Below are 26,662 nucleotides of genomic sequence, written 5' to 3'. Positions count from 1 at the left end.
GCAATTGCTACATTTACCTGGTCAGGGAATGGCTCTAACTGGCACTTATGTGACCTGTGATTCTTCTCCTGGTTTGATTACTATACCCAGTGAGTGACTGATCAGACAGGTGTATTTTTTTAATTATTATTTTCTGTTCTTAGCTCAATATCCCTGTGTATATACCTATTTCAAGAGGCCAATTGACTTAGATGATAAAATTCATAAACAAAAATCAAGTAGTGAACCAACAGAAAAGTAGAAATAAAGGCACCGATAGAAAATAAACCTTATAGAAAGACAATTTATCCCCTTGTTTTAAAATGTCATTCAAGTGTACAGCTGTGACAACACTGTAATCTGTTAGATGTGGCGTGGGGGACGTCCTTGAGTGCACACCTTTACCTTCTCCTCCTTCGCTCCTTCTCCAAGCTTCTGGAACTAGCACCTTGCAGCATGCTTTTAACTGAGAGGAGAGGTAACCATGAAGCAATGGGGAAAGAGAGTGGAATTTGCTTTTGCAAACTAATTGAAATACTTGGAGTCACCATGCAGGGCTTGTTAGTGACAGCCAGAGAAATAGTCTGTCTGAATGCTAATCAAATCGTCCATCTAATGACCCAGTGCCGCGGACCCAGGTGGAGACTGAGCATGCGCACTCGCTTGAAAATTCTGCGGCAGAAGCCATGGCGGCTTCTCCATCGCTCACACGAGTGTGGCAAACGTGGTGTGATTTCTGCAAATTACAGCTGACCCATAAGAGAAAGTTTGGGTGTAGAAACACATTCATGGTTTAGATGGCAATTTAAGGAAATGGTCTCCCCCCATTTACTCCCTGTGCCCAGCCTGGGGCAAGCAGACGTGGAACAGTGTTGGGTCCTTTTGCCTGGCTGTGCGTTGGCCCTCGCTGTTCCTTCTTCCTGTAACGTTCCCCGTTAGGCCCCAGGTAAATTCTTATTTATTCTTCTAGTGCCATCTCCCCTCTGAGGCTTGACTCAGTGCCACCAGGCAGAGCATGTAGGCACCTGTCTTCACAGTGCTGGGCAAAGCCTAGGTGCTCAGTAAATCTCAGCCCGACCCTCCCCTGCCACCTGCCCCGCACCACCCCGTCACACACTTACCACTGGGGGTGGTGGCTGCTCGTACATCATTCAAGAGACTAGCACTTCTAGGCCAGGGTTTGTTTCTTTCAGTTTGTATTCCCTCTGTAAATGTTAGAGAATAAAACCATTCGTTCGTTCATTCATTCATTCATTCACTCATTCAGTTATTCATTCATACATGCATGCTTTTTCTTTCTCTTTCTTCCTCCCTGTATTCAGCAATCTCATATCTATTATTGTCAATTTTGGACAATGACATAATTGTCAAGGCCTGACCCATGCCCCTCCCTTTTGTCCATTTAAATAGTTTGGGGCATCTTTTCTCCAAGTGTCGCCTACAGATCATCTCCATCGAAACCACCTGAGGAGTTTGCTGAATGCAGGTTCCCAGGTTCTGCATCCCATCTATCAAATAACCAGTCTTAGTTTAGCACTATTTTTACTTCTTAGTTGAGCAATATTTTTACTCCTACGTCACCCAGATAATCTATGCTGCCACCTTTATTCCGTGAAAGTAGAGTGAAAAGGAAAAATGATCGCATTTTCAACAAGCTCTCCGGCGATCCTTGCACACCCTAAAACTTGACAGCCACTCTTTCTTTGGGGCATTGATAACGATTATTCCACAAGAGGCAGGAAGAGTTTATCTTGCTCCAGGGGCAGCTGCCTGTGTCTGCTGCCTTTCTGTGCACAGGGATGGAGACAACGCTTGATGCTAAGCCCAGGGCATTGGCAGGGACACCCTGCAGTCGGGGCTGCCAGAAAATAGCTGTAATGACGGATGGTGCATGATCACCAGTGACTAGAACTCAAGGCCAGTAAGGTCAGGTTTGGTTAACCTGTAAGGAGCAGCCTTTGTTTTCATGAATGTTTAACTCTCCTTTAGAAAGAAACCTCAGGGATGGACAATTGGATGATTTCTTTTAATGTACCATGCATGCCTCGGGCTTCTCAGGGAGGACATGTCTTGGTTAAGCACTATTTTTACTTCTACTTTACCCAGATAATGCGTGCTCCTCATTCAGGGAAGTTAGAGTGAAGTGAAAAATGAAAGTATTCGTTCATGCCCATGAGGGAAAGGGTAAAAGGTTTCTAAGCTTGGTACATTTCTTCCTCTCTTTTCCTTTCTTTCTTCCTTCCTTCCTTCCCTCCTTCCTTCCTTCCTTTCTCTCTCTCTCTCACTTTCTCTCTCTCTCTCTCTCTCTCTCTCTCTCTCTCTCTCTCTCTCTCTCTCCCTACTCTTTCTTTCTCCCCTCCCACCATGTCTCCTAGTTTTTTGTCCCAGCAGTGGGACAAATGAATATAAGGAAAAACATCTCTGCAAAAAAGAAAAATCTGTAGAAGCTTTGAGCCATAATAAATGTTAAATCATTGGGATAAGGAAAATTGAGCCCCTCTGTAGTATTCTGCAGAATGTATCATGGAGGGATGCAAAAAGGAGGTGGAACAGGAAAGTTACATCAAGTTCATTTACTATATACACCAAGTTTAAATCAGGAACAAAAATCAGACAGTCAAAAATATTTGTATTCAAAGACTTAGAGATTTGTCTAATAATAGAATGTGAAATATTGAATATGCTTTGTTTATTTCATAAGGGATCTAGAGATATGTGTGAAGAGGTGTTTATTGTATATTCTTGGACTTTAAGAAAGAAGGGTGCAAGACCTATTTTGCATAATAGTCTCTAGAATACAGAAAGTCACTCAGAAAATGTGAAAAAAATTATTCATGGCACAAATAGTTATAATATTTAAAATTAGAGGCTTATAAATGATGCAGGACTCCAATGCATATACCAAACAATTAGAAATCATTTCCTCAAGTACATTTGATGACCAAGAAAGTCATGTTTACAATGGCCAACTAAGCAATACAGAAATTTAAGAAAACATGAAATGTAATGAAAAGTTCAAATAGAATCAAGCACTATTAAGCTATCACTCATTTCATTGTCAAAGATGAGTGAATAAGCATGCAGTGAAGAGAAGCGTTAAAAATTGAGGATAGGTCAGGAAAACGATTTATCCACTCCATAAGTCCCAATCCTGCTATTAACTCAGCACCTGCCCCGCTCTAGGAACTGTTCATGGCCCTGATGAGGCAGAGAAAATCAGGGAAACCTTGTTAGTATGAGGTTATGTTCTAATGCAGGTAGACAGTGAGCCCATCAACAGAAACAATAAGATATTTCAAATATCAAGATGTTAGAGGGAGACTGGAGATGGGATGGAGGCGATGACAGAGGGATCAGATAAAGCTGTCTGTTGGAGTGGACGTCTGTGCCGAGGTCTGAATAATGTGAAGGCGTGATCCATGCAGCCATCTGAAAGAAAGTTCAGGCAAAGGGAACCATAAGCGCTAAGAGGAAGAGATGGGAATAAGGAAGGAGTGTTTGAGGGACAGAGAGGCTAGGATGGCTGAAGCATGGAGAATGGAGCAGTGCGGTTAGGAAGTGAAGACCACAAACTCGATTTTCTCATGCTGCTGTAGCCTTGTGCTGAACGGTGAGATGATAACTACTAGGTGGAGATTTGGGGAAAATTATTCTTTTCCTGATTAGAAGTCACAGACTCAGCTGGCATGCAGTCCTTTCAGCTTTTGCTGTTTCTCTTCCTTACTGCTTGGAATACAGACACGATGCCTGGAGCTAGAGCAGCCATATTGCATCTATGAGGACAAAAGCCACACGCTCAGGAGGGCAGAGCAGGAGGCCAGAGAGAATTGGTTCCTTAGCGACTGTGTTGAGCAGCTGTACCAGCCTTCAGCCTTGAGACTGTTACATGGGACAAAAATAATAAGCCTTTTACTTGGTTAAGAGTAAAGTGCTTACATCTCTTGCTTTGAGTGTTACGTTGTTTATGCTATGATAGTGGGGTTTCTAACTCATGCCGCTGGAAGTGTAAGTGGTCAGGAGACAGATCATATCGGGTTTATTTGCCACAGTAAAGATTTTTGCATTTTATTCTCATTGCAAGAGGAAGCCTTTAGAGGGTTTTAAGCAAAAGAGTGATATAATCGAGTTTATTCTTGGAGAGTATTCTGTCTGTTGTATGTAAACTAGACAGCAGAGAGGCAAGACCGACGTGGAGAGAACAGTCAGAAGGCTGTTGCAAGAGATGATGTTCCTTCCATTTGTTTCATGACAAATATTTTGGTATAGTTACAACTTCTAAAATTCGATATTGTAATAGTACTATTAGCTGGGCTGTTTGACAGGTTCCTACATGTCTGGGATATACGATTAGGGAATACTCTTTGTAGCAAATACTTAAAGGACTTATCGGCACTACAGAGGTACTGGGGTGTCTCCTTTGAGCTTGCAGATGTTTCAATGAGGAGAGTTAATTAGTGGTTTTGTACTCTGTCTCCCGCCTGATCTAGTTCATCCTCACCGTTGTAAATCTCCCTCCACCTTATCTTTTTTCTCGTTTTTGTTTTCCTCACTAGGGATCATTAAAACATTAGCCAGAGCTGTCTGCCAAACTAACTGAAGGCCACCTGCCTTAAGAATTATCCTAATGAGGGACTTGGAAAATTGATCAAATTGGGTTTCTTAACTGCCTGTGAATTGCTACTATATTAGCTTGGGAATGAAAATAAGGACAGAAATAAAATGATAACACATGTTTAACTCACAAATAATAGATTAGAAAGTTGTTTTTCCCTATTTATCTAGGCTGCAGAGAAAATAAGTATTTTCTTGAGCAATAATATAATCTTCATTTTAGTATTGTTATAGGTCAATAGAAGCAAGATTTTGTTGAAGTAATATTTCACTTATAAACACCTCATTGTAAGTATTTGATTTCAAGTTTAAGGAAAAATAATCTATGTGACGAAAACATGAAAGAAAAATAAGTGGAAGACTTACGTGGAATAATATTATGTAGTACCCTAAAAAATGTCTTAAAAGTAGAAAAGATGGATTGTATACACTTACTATACATTGTGGAGATCCAAAAAATAAGTGACAACTCCAAAAAATTTTTATTTTAATTATAAATGAGAACTATATTTTCCACGGGTACAAGAAGCCTTAAGTATTTACTTCTAAACTTAGATGTAGCATTACAGAATTTTAAACCTTGAGAATTCTTGGGTTCAAGTCTGTCCGTGTAGACTTTGAGGGGTGGGGCCACTGTTTACTTCTGCCGGGTCACTCAGGAGTCAAGAATTGTTTCCTGAATGAAGGAGGAAACAAGTGTGGAGATGGAGAAGGGCTTGACCAAGGTGTGGGGGTTGGCTAGACGTGGAACCAGAACTTGGTTCCTTCCCCCAGGATCGTCTCATATTATTCTTTCATCTCTTCCCTTCAGTCTTACGTTATGGCCTTTATTTGACTTTCAGCAACATTAATTTATGGGACTTTTTGTCCAATTTTTGCCCCAATTTTTTTCATATTTTTCTATATAAAATCCATGAAAACAGACCTCCACATAAATCTCTATTTCATTTTACTTTTATGTGGATTTGGCAGGGCTTCATCACCTTTTCCATTTTTAAAGCATCCACACTTGTTTTTGTCTTTCCTTTTTTAAAACACAGGGCACGGTGTTCTATGGATTAGGATTTGACCAGGATTTTGCCGTAGGTGAAAGGCAAGTAATAGTTAATGACTGCTCTAAACTGAAGATTTCCTCCAAACTGACACTTTTAAAGAAAGTAATACATGTTGAATAACTTTCCAAGCAAAATTGCTACATATGTTCTTTTCTTTTGTTTGAATCTTAAAATGGAGCCTCAAGTCTTTGTTAGCCGGTCCCATACAAGGCTGTTCTCGGTGAATGTCTGGACTCCTCATATAACAATGAGGAAAATACTCTATCCAAATCCTGTACATTCATTTATCCTGCTCCAATTTATCTAGTGTATATATGTTTTATTTTCATTTGTATTATGTTTTCTTCTTTTTCTGAAAAAGGATTCTGTGTTGGTTTAATTGTTGAATGCTGGAAACGGGCAGATGATTTGGGCTTAAGATACTTCATTCCTCGTGATAGCCTCATGAATTCAGTGGAGTCGTAGGGTCCACGACTGGATGAAACTTAGTCGACACTCGAGCAGACTTTTGAACACTCGCGCAGTTTTCCCCTTGAGGATGTCCTTTGTGACGGGGCCGCAGTCCTGGGTGTGATCGTGGGTGGGACAGGGCCCGTCCGTCCTGCGCAGCCTCAGGCTGCCCCACTCAGTGTCTCAGCATCATTTCTAGAGCATTCTACTTCACTCTACAACGTGTCCTGGATCGGATGGCAAATTATATCGCCACCCTATATATAGACAATGTTTTTATCAACAACTAATGTGAAGTCAGACGAGGTACTTAGAAAGGTGTATGTAGGTCACTCACGCCTAGGATAGGACAACTCAAAACAGGCCAGAATTAAAGCGTAAAGCTCTTGATAAGCTGGACAGACAGCTAAAAATAGAAAAGATAAAATGTACTAGGGTTTACTGGGGCGTGGGGGGTGGTGGTGGATTACCTTTAGATCTCCCAAAGTAATTACGTGCGGTATGAGGGAAGTCTAGCTTAAAAGCTGTTCATTCACAAAAGACGTGGGGATTCTCATTAACCAGAAGCCTGCATGCTATGTGCCAACAGTGCGATGCGGCTAATTGCACAGTGGGGCAGCTGCTGCTGCTGCTGTAGTAGGGTCTAGACCTGCGCTCTCCAAAGCGCTGCCTGCAGCGACGGAATGGTCCCTGTCTGTGTTATCCGGGGAGGTAGTCACCAGCCACATGCGACGAATGAGCCCTGGAAATGCAGCTAGTGAGACTCATGAGCCGAGGTTTACTTTTATTTCACTTTCATTCATGTGCGCTTAAAATGGAATAGCCACATGTGGCTAGTAGTTACAGTATTGGACAGTGTGGGTTCAAGAAATCTCAGTGGGCGCTGGGGTTGGCCAACTGGGGCAATCCTGATCGACGGGCATTTGATAGGTTGTGAGCATTTAATTCAACTGAACAAAATTGTACTGAACATTCCACTACGTACAAAGCACTATGGTAGACACGATAGGGTATTCCAAAGCAAGTAAGGCTGTCTGTGCAAGTACAGATCTCATAATGTCCTATTGAAACCAACGGGCACACAGTTAAATAAATCATTAGTGCTGGTATTGCAATATAAAGTCCATTTTATAAGAATCTAGGGGATGGAGAAGTGACTACCGATCTGTGGCTTTGAGAAGGTTTGGTGAAGGAGATGGGCCTTGGAGAGTAGTCACACTTAAGATAGAAATCAGCACTTAGATGAAAAGAAGGTCCAGGGTGAGAAAATTATAAGAATGGAGAGAAGGGTATGTAGGTATGTGTGTTGTACACGAGAGAATATTGTGGGGGGAGAAAGAGAAAGCTTGTTTGGAAGCAGATGGTGGAGAAGCTAATGCCAGCCTAAAATCTTTGGGCTTTGTTCTCTCGGCAGTTAAGTGAATGTTTCTAAGTTGGGAATTGATGTAGCAGACCCGTCTTTTGCAGGGGCGCACATCATGGGGGTGATTGGAAGTGAGGGAGCAACTGCTAGTCAGGCAACCATGGAGGAGAAGCTACTAGCGCGGAGGCAAACGGGGAGACCATGCTGCCTTCTTTACATATTTGAAGAGCTATTACAACAAAAGGAATGGAAATTATTTTACGCAGCACTAGAGGAAACAAAAGAGGGTTGCAAATGTATGAAGACAGATTTTGGATCAATAAAATGAGTACATTTTATGAATGAGAGGTTCCACAGATGGAACAGATACCTTACGAAATGGTGAGGAAGCCTTCAACCACCCACGGATTTTGTTCTGGGATGTTACAGGGAAGAGTCCAAGTGGTTTCCAGATTTTGAGATTTCAAGGACTGGTCAAAACAGAGTTGCTAACTTTAAATTTTGCCAAGTAAGAATATGAAACACCTCCACCCTAATCATCTAGTATTACCAGGATTTAATATAAAAGAGAAGGTCACTGCAACACCCCTCTGCCCTGCAAATAGGAAGAACACAATTTTAAAATAAAGAATGGCCCATTCTCAACTAAAGATAGCGGCCGCCCTGATTTCACCCCTTCACCCCTCTCCTCCCACAATGTGTGCTGTGTCTTTGAGAACTTCGACCTCCCTTTTCTCCTCTGTAGCCATGCCAATACTAATAAGCAGTAATTAGTGTTTGTTTAACTCTGAGAGGCAGCTAATGTGATCCTGCAGCTCAGGTCATTATTCTTTCTCATATTTAGATTGGGAAAATTATCATTGTTGAAACAGTATTTTGATAAACTTCCAGAAATTTGACAGAACAGTTACAGAAGCGAGATGGTGGTCTAGGTACATGCAGAATGGTGTCATAATTAGTACAAGTGTCATTTATAAAGCCTCCAGAAACAGTAAAAAGAGATGTACCAGACACAAATAGTTACCATAGAGGGCAAGACTTTCCATTTCTTTCTTATCATAAATAGTGAAACTTCACTGATGCATATTTTATCACAGCCCTCTTGCCTTACATGATCTGAAGTTTCTGAGCGAATCCCCAGGGACCACAGGTACGGATACAGATAATCAAGAATTCCTTTTATGCGCCTCTCAACACCAGCACAGCTCAGATTGAAATTAGCATCTTTTACAACGAAATACCGGTACTGTTACAAACAGACATGACAGCTGGAGAGAGGGGCCTGTTTATCTAGCTATTTTTCACATCCTCAGTTCATTATGGTTTATTGAGATGTGCACTGTATATTCCTGAATGAAGAGGTGTTGAGTTTTTGCACAGTGATTATCATTTGAATGGAGTCATCTGCTCAATAGAGAAGGGTTGGGGGTGATGCAGGTCAAAGATAAAAAAAAAAAAATCACCCTAATAAGCATGTACTTGAAACTATAACCATTTATTCTCTTAAAACATGTTTTAATAAGATAGCTTTTCTCTTTTGCATGGTTTGAAAAATTACTTTCCATTGTAAAACCATTTTGAGAGGAACTGCTACTCAACATGCATCCAGTACCTACGGTGTCACAGGAACTGTGCTAGATGCTTCTACGTGTTATCTCAGGACGTCAATCTTGTGACGTAGGAAATAGGAATATATTTTAAAGAAAGATGTGAAGTTACTTGGCCAAAGTCACACAGCTTGTACATAGATTTAGGCAAACCTGCTGCTTTTTAAACTACCTCACAGCATCTAAGTTTTAAAAAAAATTTGATTTTGCAGTGAGTTTTTTGTTTGATAGAGGTGATACAGAGGCAAACTACACACAGTCCTTATCTTCTTCTGGTATATGTAGTCAGCATTTATTGTGTGTCCTATGTGCTAGAGAAGGTGCAAAATGCTTTATATAGATAATCAAATGTAATTCTTTTGAGATCATCATTATAACTCCCACTTTTCAAATGAGTGAACTTAGAGTGTGTAACTTGTCCAGGAATTTAAGTAACTTGCTCAGGAAGAATCAGGAACAGTGATTTGAAGCCAGACTCCAGCGTCTGGTAGCCAAGCCTCCAACCAGTGCTATAGCAGCCAGTCATCAGACGGGGAGAGTGACAGCCACATCCATAGAGAGTGGGATGGGTTAGAGACAGTGGTTCCCAGTGTGTAACCCTGCGACCAGCAGCATCAGCTGTACCCAGATTGTCTGACTCCTGAGGAAATGCACGTAACCATTCATTATACAGTACAGCTGTGTTAGATCTCCTGGCCTTTGTTGGGGAGTTTGCATTTCACGTTATACCTAAAATGGAATTGCTGAGAATTATTTGGTGCTCTCCCATCCCCATTCCTCATCCCCAATGCCACTGAACCAGATGAGTTCACCTAAGCACCAAGAGGCTTTTTGGTGCTTAGAGAGGAAAAAATTGGGAGCTCTATCAGAGACTGACTGGATGCCAATTTCCTCTTCCTGGGCTCACAGGAAGACTACATTTCCCAGACTTCCTTGCCGTTAGTTTGGGGTCATATGGTAGGGTTCTGTTCAAGGAAAGCCTGTTGGAAGTGATATACACCATTTTCATTACTAACTATACAACATTCTGAAAGATCCTCCACACTTTTCATCATTGCTCCTCTGCCCACTTTGAGTTAAGCTTTCTGCCCCTAGGGGAGGGAGAGCCACAAGATGTCTCAGCCTGAATTTCTGGGACACTGTTTAGAGGAAAAATACTCAGAAGGACCACCTGACATGAATCTTAACTGTGATGTAAGCAAGACATAGACTATCATTGTGTTAAACCACTGACATTTGGTGTTTTTCATATAGCCGTTAGCAGATCTTACCCTACATACCGTTTACAGTAATGACCTTGAGCCCTCACTGGCACCCTTTCTCTTGCCAATGCACAACAAGCTCCAGTCATGCACCTATGGTCCTTTGGATTGAAGAAGGAATCGTGCACATCCACCTCCATCTGCATAACTACCTGACTATCAACTCAGGACCCCTGGGATTCAGTCCTAGAACCAAGGGGCTAATTGAAGAGAGTACAGTCTTGTTAGAAAGTTAAGTGTTGTGGTAGGAGAAGAGAATGGAGGCTTAGATACCACCAATAAGTTTATGCTAGGAATTTAAACAAAAATGACAAGGGCCAGAGCATAGCAGCAGAATGGAGAGAAAAACCTAGATGCTTTGGATATTTATGAAGACTAGACAGCAGTAGACATTGCTAACCAACGTGAAATGCAGTGCCATTTATGCAACACAGAAGCACTCTGGCAGGGAGAAGGGGGAGGGTGGGGGCACGCCACTGGCACAGTGCCAGCGAGAACAATGGCAAGGGGTCCTCAGCACTGGGAAGGTCACTTAAACTCGGGATTCAAACAGCACTTAGGGATTCCTTAGAGCCTCCGTCAATCTAAATGTGACAAATACATTAACTAATAAGCTTTATTGGTTGCAATGTCATTGCTACGGACTGAATATCTGTGTCCCCCGTAAATCACCATGTTGAAGCCCTGACCTCCATTGTGACTGTATTTGGAATAAGGAAGTAATTAAGGTTAAATGAGGTCACAATTTTGGGGCCCTGATCCGATAGGATTAATGTCTCTAAAAGAAGAGACACCAGATCGCTCCCTCTTCTTTCCTCCCCTCCCATCCCCTCCTCTGCATTTCATGTTATACCTAAAATGGAATTGCTGAGAATTATTTGGTGCTCTCCTACCCCCATTCCCCATCCCCAATGCCACTGAACCAGATGAGTTCACCTAAGCACCAAGATGCTTGTTGGTAGAGAAGAAAAAATTGGGAGCTGTGTCAGAGACTGACCAGATGCCAATGAGAGTCCAATTTCCTCTTCCTGGGCACACAGGAAGACTACATTTCCCAAACTCCCTTGCTGTTAGTTTGGGGTCATATGGTAGGGTTTTCTGGTCAAGGAAAGCTCCCCTCCTCTTCTCTTTCTCTCTCTCTCTCTCCCCTTCCCCTCCCTCCCTGACCCTCCCTCCCCCCCCCCACACACACATACACAGAAGAAGTAATGTGAGTGCACTTTGAGAACGAGGCTGTATCAACCCAAGGGGAGACACTTACTAGGCACTGATGCTATTGGCACCTTGATCGTGGACTTCCAGTCTCCAGAACTGAGAGAAATGAATTTCTGTTGTTTTAGCCACCCAGCCTGTGCTATTTGTTACAGCAGCCTGAGCAGACTGATACACCACCTTTGCCCTGATTCTTTCTAGTCATACATTTAAGTCTTAAGCTCATTTTAGCTTGTGGAGATATAAACTACATTGTGGCAAGCTATAATGTGAGATTGATCAAAACATCAAATTTTTATATTATTCTTCCCTTATCACATGCATGTGGCAATTTAGGAATTTTTATATAGCACTTTGGCCTAATTTGGGATATCGCTGCATTTGGTGTTTAGTCTTGGTTTGGAGAGATATGGCTTGAATGAATATGTTCTGGTTCTCAGTGCAGAACTTCTACGTGCCGAATCTGTAGATATCCATGGAAAAATAATTGTTACTGTACTGTGTAGGCGTGAATCTCTAAAAAGCACATGCTAGCGACTATGTAAAGGGCATAGTTCTTTACATGGCAAACACAGAGTGGAGTCATTATGGGATCTGTAGGAAACATTCATTAAGGACTCAAATTCCTTCCAAAATACCATATTCCCTGGAGGTCTCATATTCATACATCTCACCCTGGGAAGACACATTCAGAGAACGACTGTGCTTTGGGTTCAACTTGTAAATGAGTATTTCAAACTGCTAACAGTTAATGAATTTCTCTAGTTTTCCCCTGGAAAGTGCCATTCTCCAGGACCTAAATCCACCTGTTCATGTGGATTTGGGTTGGATTTGTTAGGAGTAGGCAGATGGCAAAAGTCAAACAGAAGATTTTTCAGCTGGTAAGGCACAGAGAACAGATTTGCCAAAATGGCGCCTGGTGCCTGGAATTCCAAGATGGAGACCATGGTTCATTGTTCTGGTAATTTCTGATGTTCTCACAGCTATTCCTAAAGAGTACTTATTTCAACCCCCACAGTTTTCAACCTTTAAGGCACAGCCCACATGCCGTTTAAAAATAAGCTTACATTCCCCAACATATCACAAAGCGACACTTAGTTTCCCAGGAGTAAACATGAAATGTCATTATTCATATTTTTAAAAAGCTGAACACTTGTTCTTTTCTACATAGTTCTGCCTTACCTCTCCCTCCCAACACCCTTCCTAACTCTGTTTTCCTCTCTCAGCTCTAGCTGTGCTCTCTGACCCTCCACCTGCCACCTTTGCAGCCGCCTGTCCCAGCACAACCGTGACCAGCTGGAGTTCCCACCTTTTTGTGTCTGTGTAGAGCAGATCACAAGCTGATGGGGACGTGACTTAGAACAGCCCCAGCATTGAGCTGACACAGCAGAATGTTTGGGGGACGTCACAAAGCACCAGGCCATTGGTGTCAGTGAGCCCCCACCATTCAGGGTGGGGAACTCTGTATCTTAGAAAAGGAGCACACCCCGTTTCTGCTTTGAAGAAGTCAGTTGGGGGGGTGAGAAAATACCCACCTGAGACAACCACCACCACTGGTGCAACACCATCTAATTTAAGGAAGAACATCAGAGTCTTGGGGGTGGACTGAGAAATCTCTGGCTAATTGTTTGAGGTCTCATGCAGGAAGAGACATTTTGAGCTGTCTTTTGGAGACAAAAAAAGAATCAGAGATAGTTTGAAAGAAATGTGGCTTCCTGAAGAGGTGTGAGTGACATAAGCAAGACTGTGGCAGAAACAGTTCCTAAGAGTGAGAGTAAGAAAAGTGACGTTTTTGGCACAGAAAGTCCATACTTTTATTTACAAACATTTGTTGAGACCTAAAATGTTCCAGTGGGCCAAAGAAATAATATGAAATCAATTGTAGCCAGAAGGGCTGTTGGCAGATGGCACTGAAAACATGAAGTAGCACATGCAAAACTGATTTGCAAAGACAGGGCTCTGTACACCAGGGGCACCTCTATTGCTGTAGTTATCAACTAACGAAGCTATATTGGGTTCTTTAGATGCATAGAACACTGGAGGGGGGACACTTAATAACTGGAGAAAACTACATCATGAATTTTAAGAAAACATTAGCGAAATGTCCATCTGAAAAGGAAGAAGAGTGTTGTTTATGAATTTCTCAAAGTCTATAAAGAGCTCCATAGGGACTTTCCTGTCCTAAATTATATTGAGAAAACTCTAGCTTATCCTGGAAGGAAGCCATGTGAGAAAAGGGTAGAGAGGAGAGAAGACATAATGTGGCTGTTCCAAGGAAAATCATTATTTCAAGTTTATTGACAGCATCTCATCTCCTTAATTATAGCTTTGTTGACAGTTATTCACATTGCACGCATAGAATCCTTTTGAACGAATTCATATCCCAATTTGCCTTGGGACCAGAGAAATGCTTAAGAAAGATGATATTTTTGTTTGTGTGTTTTTGATAGTGGTAAACAGTCTGGGGGCTGTTAGACCTGGGGCCAAACGTTCCTGGGTTAACCTTCTCAGCATCTCCTCCCAATCTTTGCCCCCCTCCCCCATGCATTTATAAAATCATAGGTGCTCTAAGGAACAGAAAGCAAGAATGCAACCAGTGAACCAGCAGAAAATAAGCCCAGCTCTGCTCTGATGAGTATGGCCCATCAGCGCCCCAGGATAAGTAGGGAGAGCTAAGCTAAGAGAGGAGAGGGAACGAGGAATTGTCAAGCATGGGCATCTGGACTTCACTTATGAGACTCGCTTATCTTTTTAAAAGCGGAATGAATTGCTCGATCCCTGGGCTTACCTGTCTTCAAATCAAAGGCCATTGACAATTTCAGATAATCCCAACTTCTTTCGTTCTCTCAATTAGTTTAGATAATGATCATTGAATTAAACTATCAGTTAACCTCATCTACCTAGATTTTTTTGTGTGTGAAAACCAAAGAGAAAATATATGTGTCAAACTTGTATTTTATTTTAGTATTTTTGTGTTCCTTGAAAAATTCTACTTATACTCATAAATAAAGCATACTTGTCAGAAGCTATGCTTTTCAATTTTTTAAAAAAACATTTTTTTTCTGGGCTTCTTCCATAAATTGTTTATTGTTCAATATGGCTTTGACTTTTTAGTGCAGTTACTTACTTTTGATGCCTTCAATTTGGCTTAAATATTTCTTTTACGCAGCACCAAGGGTATGAAAGGTTTCCTTTTATCTCAAAGATGCAAGAGGTGTATTTGGTATCTTTCTTAGGACATAAATAATGTTGGGGTTGGGATGGAGAAGGGAAGGTGACAGATTTCTTTGCTTAAAGGCTGCATATCATCATGAAACGAGCTTTTAATAATGACAGACTTCCTCTCTCCCCTTAAAATAAATAAGGCCATGCCTTAGCGGTCATTCTTTTTCACCTTTATACATCACTTCCTCCTGCTCCAGTTACTCAAATCCCGTAGCCAGTGACTTCTAAAGGTGCCATCACGTAAGGCCAGCTACGTGCTCAGAACTATGAGCGAGGGTAGAGATAGGTCCTGTATGGCTTTTGACACACACCGACTCAAAGAAGTCCTGGGTGAAGGTACTGGCCACAGCACTTGCCTGTACATTCCTCAGTTCTCATAGATGTTTCTATCTCAGGTCAGTTCCTAATTTATTCTGTCCGAATCCCCGGAATAACCTGTCAGATTCTACCTCCTGGGTAGCTCACGTATGATGGAAGAGTGCCTTCGTGGTTTCACACTCGATGCTTCTTGGAGTTAGATGTTTCCCGTGACATGTTCATTTAGGAGATGTTCTTGATGTAGAATGTTTCCATAAAGTATATCGAGAACACTTTTTATAAAGGTTTCCTGTATGGACTAATGTAAAACCATAGGAAGAAACCTGTGAATAACACAGCAGTGTGCTGATTTCCATCCCACGTCATAAGGTCATATAAACGCTCTTCCCGCCAGTTTGACACGGCACAGTGGTGCCCCGATGAGTCAATGTTATGGGAAGAGGCTCAGCAAGGGAGTTATTTTAGACAGGTGCTGGGGCGGGCTGTGAACATACAGCAAGCACGAGACTGTGTCTTTAGCAGTAGACGGCCCGGATCCCAATAAACGACAGATGAAGAACAGGCGTTTGGGCGAAGCCTCTGCCTTTTGGCAACACATTGTGCCACAGAGACCTAGCTGCCTGCATAAGATGCCATTTTAAATCCTGTGGTAAGTGTTTGGGCCCCTCCTGCCATGCCTGGATGCTTTCCAATGAGGATAAACATGGAATTATGGGCTTCAGGAAGCGTTGGAAGTACATGTAAGGACCAGGGCAGTGTTAAGTTTGGAAAGCAAATGCTGCCCTGTGTTTTCAGTCTTTTGCTGATTATTGGCTGGAATGGTGGGCATGAAGCAGCACTGCTTAAGATAAGACGTCACTAGATTAAATCTGCAAAGCTTAAGTGATCTTCCATTAAATCAGAGTGACAAATAGGCTGAATCCCCTGCTCTCTGGCAGAATGGTTTAGAGCTTTTCAGTGTCTTTTTGGCAATGAAGTAATAAAAGGCCGACAAAGGAGTTTTAACAGTCAGTTTGGTTTTATGAAATATCCAACAACTTGACCATAAAGCAGAAGATAATCCAACAAGATAATCCTGATTGGAAGAGAGCACAGTCTCTAATGATATAATTGTCTGAACAACTCGACCATTAGAATTTCCTGAATTTGTGGAAATGAAAATTACCACTCTTGCTTTCACGCTGGCCCTTTCAGCCTCAAGGCCTGGGTTCTAGTTCCCTCGTTTACAGGAGTGTCTGAGATTTCAGTATCAATCTTTCTTCTACAGACTTAAAAAAAAACTCTAAAAAATTTACTTAAAGTCAACTCATAGCAATTTGCACTATTTGAAGGGAGCAACATCATGAATAATAGAAAACTGCAAATAGTTTTTAAAATGATGTATTTTAATATTTGGAAGATGGTTTAGGTATCTGCACTTAGAGAGCTCTGTGTCTCAAACTCTAGAAATTGTCAACATTCCAAACAGAATAGCATATCCCTGCAGACAGGATGCGATGGTAGTACTTGTGAAATGGACTTTGGAACTTTAGACCGCCTCAGCTTCAAATAATAAGGCTGGAAGTCCTAGCTGTGTGATCTTGGACAAGTTACTTAACTTCTCTGTGACTCCGTTTCCTCAGTTACAAAATTGCATGGGGTTCTTCTCAGGAATAGATGGGATAATGCTGATGAAGTGCTGTACACAGTGGTTAGCACATAGGAAGTGATTCTTATTCCATATGGCATACAGTGAGATTCTCTCCTGCTTATTCTATTTTATTTACCCCTATGACTCTGAATATGTGGATTAGAGAAAATACAGATTGTGCTTTTATTAACAGAATTACAGAGAGTAATTTACAAGGTCAGTAACAGCCTATAAAGAAGTCACGTACACTGGGGACTAGAAAGCACCCAGGAGAACCCTGATAATTTCCCCTTCTGTCTGGGCTTAGATTCCCACAGGCCAGTCATCCACGTGCTCCCCTCTGAAGACTGGGAGCTCACTCCTCCCTGGGGGAGCCTGCTCCAATGTAGGATAATCCATCACCAGGAAGCTCATTATTAGCGCTGGGATAAAATTTGCTTCTCTGTAGCTTCCAGTTCTCCACAGTAGTGCAGAATACATTTAATTTCTGTTTTACCTAAAGATATTCCAGATGAGTATTGTGGTCCCTCTAAGTCTTTTCTATGTCAGGTCTGCCATTTTGAACAGCTTCAACCATTTCTGTCTTCTGGCATGTTTTTGAGCCCCTCATAGGCCAGTGGCTATTGCTTCAGACACCACTCTGGTGCAGCACATAGTGGACAGGACATCTCGGGTGCGCCCTGACCGAGACAAAGCAAAGCCAGGACCAGCTCATCCCTGGAGAGAGTGGGTATCAAGCGGTCTGAGTCTGAGCCCCAGCTTTGCCTCTGCTCGGCTGAGAGAGGCCTGGGGCACACCCCTCAGCCGCCATGTGGTTTGTTGTTTTCACTGGCACGTGTTTGTGTTCAAGTTCATCTTGTTAGATCTAGCCCATCTTATCAGCCTTTTTCATCCTATTTCCTCACCTCGTGTATTTTTACCCCGCTTGGTGTCATTACATTTATAAACGTGATTGGCATACTATTATGTGCACATCCATGCCACTGCTTAAAGCACAATGTAGTACATGTCAAGTCCAGACAGAGGCCTACGACCATGTTGAAAACCTGTGCTAGGTTTAACCATAATGTCATTTACTGATGAGGGAGAATTGATTGAGCACCGGCTGTGTGCTGGGCCCAGTGTCGGATTCAGTGACACAAAGATGAGCAAGAGTCCCCATCGCTCTCCTCCTGGAACCCAGATCTAGTGCACAATCTAGTAATTGGCATTTGGGGCAATTTAAACTGCGGTTTACAAATTTTCAACCATTATATAGTCTTTTTCGGCACAAATGTATAATCATAGCAATCTCTTAATCACCCTGTTTGAGCCCCAAAGGAAACTAGTAGGAAAAGACCTGATATTAACGAAGGCATGTGGACTTAATAATTTTTTTCTCCCGAAGTTTTGTCATATGTATAATATAATAATATATATTTACAAATTATCTATAGTGTGGCTCACATAACAGGAGAATTAATCTATCTTATTATTTGAAAGATGGATGACCAATCTTTAATTTGAAAATGTGTGCTTTGATAAGCAGTACATGGAGGTTAAACTTTGCTCCATAGCAGTGGTTCTTGGTCAGGGTAATTTGCTCCCCAGGAGACATGTGATGATGTCTGGAGACATTTTTGGTGACCATAGCTGAGAGGATGCTGCTGGCACCTCGTGGGCAGAGACCAGGGATGTTGCTAAATGTCCTGCAATGCACAGGACAGCTCCTTTCTCACTCCTCCAATAAAGAATTAAGAGTTATCTGGCCCCAAATGTCTCAGTAGTGCCGAGGCTAAGAACCCCTGCTGTAGGAGAGGCAGTGTGACTGCATAGTAGGGCTACAAATATGGGAGCTGGAGAGGCCTGGGTGTGAAATCCGCCCATGGTGACCACTTCACCCTGGGCCTCAGTTTCCCCCTCTGCGACCTGAAGATGATAAAGACACTGACTTCATACAGAGGATGAATGAGGTCACGCGTGTGAAGCACTCAGCGCGTGTCTGGCACAGAGGCAGGACTACATGATGGTTATTTTCATTGCTTTGTTTGCCTTCTTTCTGAATGCTGCACATTTTAATCGACACAAGCGAACTAGGTAGATGTATCCAAAGAGATGGACAGCGCTCCTGTATCATGAAGAAATCTGCTATTTTCCTGTGTTTAAAGAATACCCCTCAGCAATTCCATCTCCACATGTTCCTCAGCCCCGGGAATCGGAGGATATCTTCTGTGCTTAGCTGCCTGAAGTTTTCCACTGAGATGCTGAACTGCTAAATGGATTAATTCTGTAATGAGTACTTGAGGATTTTATTTCCAAATACAAGCATGCCTCAGATTTTTAGACTTAAATAAATGTTGTCAGAATTATGGAGATGAGAACATGGGGCTAAGCTAGATACAACTGTAACACTTCAAAACTACAGTGTTAACAGAGATGTATTTTGATTGCTAGGTACTATTTGCTTTCAATACAATTTATAGTGATAACAATGAAAGCACACAAAATGTTACTAGATATGTACTTATAAGAGGAGCAGCCTTGGGAATTCTCGCCAGTTTGTGCCAAGTATGGGCACAGATTTAGATTCTTACTTAATATCTAAAAAAAAGAGCTTACAAGACATGCTTTCACATGTGGCTTGTTCTTTCAGTGGTATGAGGATTGTGCCTTTGCAAATTCATATTGTAGATGAGGTGTTGGGTGCACGGCATCAAGGGGTATGAAAAAGAGAGATGGGAACTCGTATTGTTTCTTGTATTAGAAAGTGAAGATACGGGAAACCAAGAGGCTGTGTGGGTGGGCATAGAGACAACTGTAATGTCCCAATGGTTTTCCCCCAGACCTTAAAGGAGGTAAGTAGGTGATACTGCCCATTGCATGTCTCGTTGAAAACATTTGCTTAGAAAAAAGTCTTAGATGCGAAGATCGAGTGTTCACTTCCGTCTGTTTTGATACTCTTATCAGTGCTAATAACCTTTCAAATTAAAACACATGTATTTAGTCGTCTTTAGAAATTATTACCAGATGAAATTTCTTCAGCCAATTTCTAGTTACATTGGTAAGTGAAACTACTTCTGTTAGTTTAAAAACAAATGATGTTAAGTTCATCGATTATTCCTCATATCTACAAATTAACCCAAATTAGGACTTGATAAAGGTTCAAAGCTATTGACTTTATAAAATGTAACAAAGTGGAAACGAATACGATATAAAATGTGTATTACTCCTTCAGGAAAATATTCTGTATACAATAGCTTTAGCCACTGACTTTATAAAGACTTATGCTCAGGTGCACACTTAAAATGTCTATCCATCAATTTGAATAAGCTGTTATTTAATCAACTGTGTTTTGATTATTGCTGGAAAGTGGACACCAATGTTTGGTTCCATCCAGAGACATCAGCTAGAGAACAAGAATGCGGCCTCGCACATCCTTCTATGCTATGTTGGCTGTGACCAGCCTAACTCTAACGCCAGTGGACAACTCTCTCTGGGAACAAGGTGTAACTGAATCTTCATGCTAATTCTATTCTGCTTTTCTCTTGACTGCTAGCTCCCAATTATGCCAATACATGTACTGTTCCTAGCAAAACACTAAGACCACGTTGTTTGTTCAACTAAGGTCAGAACTAAAAGAAACTAAACAGGCTGATGATGTACCTATAGACATTTCAGTTCCTGAGGAGCACCTGGTTACCATTTTGGAGGAAGGTCCACATAGCTTATTTCAGTTGTAAATCATCAGGTCAAGGACCAGGTAAGTGTAAGTGTTTTGGCCGCAAGTAATTTCCACGTGAGGTATTAAGGATTGGGGTTTCTGCCCAGTTGGCCAAATGTCAAACAACTTCTATGACAACCAGATGTAGCCATTGCCATGGAATGCAAGTATTATTTTATTAATTACCCTTTAATTAGTTGATACAGCAGAGAACTTGCAGCTGTTTTGTCATAATTGGTCTAACATTCGTACTTCAAAGGTGGAAATCTGTATGACAACTTGTGAATAATAACCATTTGGTGAAATACCATCTTCATTATGAAGAGATACTGTGCATTTTAAACCACTTACATGCACATAAACATACTCGCTATTTAGGTAAAACTCCAAAAAAAAAAAAGTCTTTAAAGTTTTCCCACTTTCTTACCTCCCTCATGCCCACACGAGATTATTGCCAATAATTATTACTATCTCGTCAGGCATATATCGTCAGTTTAGAGAGAATTTCAAGTGACAAAGACCATTCAAGTATTTGACTTAAAATATAAATTCATCTCATTTGGAAATTCCATCAATTCAATTTTGTTTTCTTTATAAAAAAAATCAAATCAACACCTATTTCTTGAGAATTTCTTATGTGTAAGATTCTAGCGAGGAACTGTAGAACTATAAAGAAATATATCTCTTCCATGTAAGATACCCCTTTACTCTTAACACGGTTATGGCATTCTAACCTTTGGATTAGATTGTGAAACATTCCTAGAAATAGCAGAGACACCCCCATTTCAGGCAACGCTGGGCATTTCTTTAACGTTTGTACTTTTCATGGTGTTTTACATGACCAGCTCTTACTGCTTCGGAAGGAAAAATGAGTGATACCGTTCTAACTCTACTTTGCATATTTTTAAAAGATCCACAGTTTATAGCTTTCCTTACGCCTTTATTGTAGTTACTCACTGATGAATTTCCATACCAAATGTTCTCTCTTTTATGATTCTTTAAACTTAAAAAATATTACGTATACCTTGAGGGGAATTGGATCATTTCCCTTTTGCATTGCGTTTGAGTTATACTTTGAGTTGAATATTCTGAGGATTCTAAAATTAAGTTAATCCATATGTAATTAGGAACGTTCTTAACTAGACAGTCCTGGTTAGCGGGAGATTGGCAGATGATTCTGAAAAACTATCTAGCAAACCATGAATAGCAACTAAATGATAAAAGGCTAAATTTCTCTTGAAAATGGGTTGTTGCCATAATTTAATGTAGCAATATGATTTTCTATTTTTAATTGCTGGAGACAGTTTTATAAAGTAGAATTTTGTCTTCTGAAAGCTAGAGTTTCATAATTTTGTACCACTTACACTTTTCATTACTTCAGTAAGTATTCTGCCCATGCCATCCCTTTTGATTCATGGTGAATAAAAGAAACGAAAGATTAGTGAAGATGCTTTTGTACCTCTTAAACACATTGAGACAAAATGAGTATCTTGGAGAAACAAAGTATTTCTCTTTATGGGACTTTATGACCTTAGGTCATTTAGTATGCCTTTAAAAAAAAAAAAATAACATAGTGCTTTTATTCCCAGAACAATTCTACTTAACACTGACACTTAAAAATGTTCCTGTTTAAATTCAAATAATGAAAACTTGCTCCATATTCCAGGTCAATATGCGGATTCAGGGAGGGTTCGAACAGAATGAATACAGGGTTCTTCCTTTCCCCCGCCCCAGACACCACGTACTCGGTGCTTTGTATAGTTCCTTAGTCATTTCTTCATTTGCACAAGTCATTTCAGCAAGAATTTACGACAGTGCCATCTTTTAGTAAAAAATAATAAGCTACAGTTTACTGCCTACAATAACTAGAGATGCTTTGCTGTTAAAATCACCTTTATCACTTAAAATACATTTTTCTTTTGTCTCTAAATTCATATGACAGTATAGGGAGGCTGTTTCTGCAATTAAATGTGAAAGAAGAATCACAAGGCAATTTGTGAAAATAATGAAAGGTTAAAAATGGAATATTTACTTCTTCAACCTTATATGCCTGTGAAAAAAAGTGTTGGAGAAATGCAAAAATCAGGTGCTTTGCGTATAGTTTGACTTGACACTGAGGTTTAATTAATTAATATTGGGATTTCACAAATCATACTATAGTTTCCCATGCTGTTTTAGAAGATGAGAAATTTTGTCCATATCTAGGGTAGAACTTGGAGGAGAAAAATGGGTCTCAGGTCTCCCCTGAGAATATAGAATGCTTTTTTTTTTTTTTTTGAAAACTACCAGGATTTTCCAAAGTACCATCAAAGCGAAACAAGTGAAGATAAAAGTGATGTGTTACTTTTCTGTTTTTCCCTTGCTCTTATTTTTGCTGCTCTGCACTACTGATTACAACACCACCAGATCAGAATGAACAATTAACTGTCTAATTATTCTAGTCACACCAGCCCACAATGAAATCTTTATTCCGTGTTTACAGCAATCTTTGGCAGAGGCTGTCTTGCTGTTTCTAAACTAAGAAGAACTGCCCTTTGGCTCTTCTCTGCATCAGCTGCCTTGGTTTCAGCCTTGGATGCCAATAATCAGACTTCTTTTTCTTCCAAAGTGGACATTTTTTTTTTTAGGGTGAAAAGACCTATTCTCATCACTCCCCCATATATTCTGACTGATTTATGTTCTAGCCACTGCAGCTCTTCCTTCCGTATCTCTTTACATTTTTCCTCTCTCCATAGAACACCACCAGGCAAACCCCTATTCTAAGTCCAAAACTGTAAAAAATACTTAACCGAACAGTACTCACTACTATGAGGGAAAGAAGAATACAACTACTGGTTGATGGGTAGAGAGAAGTCAAGAAAATCCCTCCTGCTTTTCCAAACTGCTTATTTTCTAGCTCAAAAGGCAGTCAATAACTTCTCCGCCAGGGGAACACATATTCACTTTTCAGTGGCTTTCTTGATTACTTCCAACTATTTACTTAAATTCGCCAACAGCTGCACGTCTTTGAGAAGCTTCAGAACTTGGGGAATATTTACAAATATAGAAGGGGCTAGGAGAGTACGTCTGAATCTCTTTGAAATGGCCAGGGAAAACTATTGCCCTGTATAGACAGGGGTAGCCAAGTTAACACCAATCCAAAGATAAGACGAAGGCAATGCCTTTACCAAAGGGGAGAGGGAAAAATACCTTGGCTGGTCCTTTCTGAACCATCTGATCGAGTCCCCTTCCTGCATCAGAGTAGACAACAGCCAACGCTGGGTCCCATTGCCTTACACTGCTCAACTGTTTTCCTCCAAAAGATTTTCCTGCTTTGCAGGGATGATGGCCTCTTTCTTCCCATTCCAGTCCCCAAACCCTATGTGACGGTTCCCCTAACATCCCTCTGATCCTGCCTCTCAGCCCCCACACTTACTGCGGCCACATTGCCTTTCCTGTGAGAACTGGGTCATAAAATTTTACAGGGAGAAAGGTAGCAGGGGGCGTTTCAGTAGTAGAAACTCTATGATTAAATTCCCGGGCAACGCTCCCCAAATGAAAGATAATTTTTCTACAAATATGCACAAGCATGTCAAGAATGCTAAGTCATTTTTATGTTTGTACTTTCCTTTTCCATTTTAATTTTACGCTGCCACATGGCACACATACTAAAAATGTATCTCCTTAACCTGCCATGCAGCAAACTTTTCACAAAACAGTGAAAACGCCTATTTTATAAGCTGTCCTTTCCCAGGATGTTCAAAGCACTTTTTTGGCTACAAAATTAGATCGTCTCAGACAACCGTTCTGTTAGAAAGACATGGCTACTTGTGCATTGGCAAGTAGGGAAAATCGGCGCTGGCAAGGAAAGGTCACACCAAAGTCAGTGGTGACAGCCTAAGTAGACTCCGAGAGCTTGCTTCCAATTTATATTACTTCCCGCTTGCTCTTCATTTGTCTCTCCTTTTTTTTTTTTCTGGCATGAAGGAATGTGGCCAGCAAGGAGGCTTGACTTCATCTCCTACACTGGCTTAACTCTGACAGGCTGTTCTCCCACACTCTTGCCCTATTTTCTGCGTCATCCGCTGGCCAACCTGTGCCCCGGAGGAGCTCTGACTGGGGGCCAAGCCAAGACCAGGCAACCGCAGGTGCCCTTGTGGCTGCCTCCGGTGTTGGGAACTGAAGCCTGCCCCCGCCGGGTAACATGGCCCGTGGGACTGCAAGGGGCACAGGAAGAGAAAAGAATTAATTTCCAGGTTGTTTAATACAAAAAAGGCTGGGCCAAATGCGAGGTTCAAGATTGGCAATGCCTCCACGGTTCCTGAGCCCCATGAGGCTGAGGAAGGCAATCCGGCAGAAATGGGCTCCTCATCCATGGCGTTGGTGCGAGCACGTGAACAGTTGCCACTTTTGTTTTTTTGTTTTTGTTTTTCCTGTGGTGAGGTAGACCCAATTCCTTAGCTGGCTCCCTGTCACAGCTCTAATTTGCTTTGGTTAAGAGATACATCAGAGACTAGAGGGGTCTAGGGACGTTTTATTTGGGGAGGGGCAGACTCAGTTTCCAGGACCCCTGTTAACAACCAGAAGACAAAATCCGTCCTGGCGTTCGTGCCAGTAACAACATCAACAGCATTAATAATAGTAACAGTAATGGCAATGGTAACGAAACAGTGAACTGTGAATCTACCAGCAGACCAACCCCCTAGTGCTCTGCTGCCAGCCCTCTTACTCCTTGCCTGGCCTCAGCAGAAAAAAGGCCCTGGCGCTGCCTCCGGGCTGCCCTCCAGGTTCCAGCCCCTCCTCCCCCGCCCCCAGGTGGATGGCCAGGCAGAGGTTCCTGTTTCAGCCTAAGTCCAGCTCACTGTCTCTCCTGTTGCTAAGGGCAGATTGGGACTCCACAGTGGCGTTTCCTTTACAAATCTGCAACTTTCACCCCATCTGACCCCCTCGCCACCCCCTCACCCTCATTCTCCTTCCACGGCAACTACGACGTGCAAAGCCCAAACAACCCGAGCGCAATCCAGCAATTCAGAGCTTTCCCTGGGAGAGCCAGGGCCCGGAGAGAGGAAATCCGGGGAGTTAGCGATGTCCGGCAGGTGGCGGAGAGACAAGTCACCACCACATTCTTCTCCCAGGCGGGAGCTCGGGTGGGGGTGCGGCGCTATGCGCCGACTGGAACCGGCCCGGTAGGCACCGGCACCTCCCCAGAGCCTGGGTCTCCGGTTCCCCTTCCCGGCGCGCATCCCCGCGCAAGAGACGCAGTCGGCCCTCTTCCATCCGTAGCCGGAGGGAGGCGCCACCGCTTGCGGGGCAAGCGAGGGCGAAGCCATGCCAAGCGCCCCGCAAGCCGCGCTTCTGCCCGGTCTCCAGCCCCTGGAGCGCGCAGCTCACGCTGCCAGCGCTCCGCATTCTCCACCAGCCCCGCTGCGCCCAGCTTCCCTCTCCCAGAGAGCAGCTCCCCAGCCCAGGCAGTCCCTTCACGTCCCCTTCCTCCCAAAGTCCGAGGAAGTCCAACTCCGACCAGTCCGCAGGCTGGTAGTTGGGGAGAGAGCGCGGCGCGGAGCGCAGCGCCTGGGGGTGACTTCCCGGAGAGAGCGGGCTCCAGGCGCCCTGCGCCAGATGCCGGGAACCCGAGGACAGACGCGCGGGGCCCCACCCGAGCTTTACCTGGCAGGCCCGGCGACTCTCCGGGGACGTTCGGTCCAGACTCCTCCGGGGCAGGCGTCCAGCTTACATCGCTGCCTCCCCCACGGGGCAGCCGGTGTCCCGTTGGGTCCCTTTGCTCCCGCTCACGGTGTTGCCCCCGCCCCCCACCCCCCTACCCCTTCTCTCAAAAGTGTCACAGCTTTTCTGCCTCCGGATCTTTTGCAAAGTCTCTGTGTGGTCACCCTGAGTTGGGTGGCAATGCCAGGCGCGCTCACCCTGCCAATGCCCTGCCCCGCCCTCCCGCGGCCCCCTGCGCTGGGCCCAGCCGGGGAGAAGCGCTGCCTCGTCGTGGTCACCGTCCCCTGAGCGCAGCGCGCGGTCCTCTTTCTGTCCCTCGCGCCTTCCCTAGCCCGAGTGGCTGCAGCCTGCCTGTACCGCGGGTCCTCATTCCCCTGCTCATGAATATTCTGACAGAGGCTAATGTCGGTGAAGTAAATTGAATTAGCCAATTGGTGCCAGGAATGTGCGCTCCTTCCTTCTGAGGAGCTGTCTGGAACCCCACCAGATGAAAGCAATTAGCGTCCAGTTGGCACCCTGTGGTTTAGAACAGTGAGGGGCAAAAACG

General features: G+C 42.7%; 1 protein-coding gene across 6 annotated transcripts in view; it reads right to left on the bottom strand.

Moving 5' to 3' along the window:
• Positions 1 to 26,457, bottom strand: part of CDH20 (cadherin 20) — a 183,810-nt gene extending 157,353 nt beyond the window's left edge. For 2 of the 6 annotated variants that reach the window (XM_033087790.1, XM_033087791.1), the window contains exon 1: positions 26,059 to 26,173. The gene's annotated coding sequence lies outside the window, so the exon portion shown is untranslated. Of the gene's footprint in view, positions 1 to 1,100; positions 1,185 to 23,601; positions 23,812 to 26,058 lie in introns of those variants that run through there. The other 4 variants (XM_033087787.1, XM_033087785.1, XM_033087786.1 and 1 more) reach the window with 4 other exon arrangements.
• Positions 26,458 to 26,662: the final 205 nt, after the last annotated feature.

This window comes from Rhinolophus ferrumequinum, chromosome 19, assembly GCF_004115265.2.
Source record: "Rhinolophus ferrumequinum isolate MPI-CBG mRhiFer1 chromosome 19, mRhiFer1_v1.p, whole genome shotgun sequence".
In the NCBI taxonomy this organism is placed as follows: domain Eukaryota; kingdom Metazoa; phylum Chordata; class Mammalia; order Chiroptera; family Rhinolophidae; genus Rhinolophus; species Rhinolophus ferrumequinum.
Note: the sequence above shows the minus strand (reverse complement) of the source record. Positions and strands in the feature narration are given on the sequence as shown.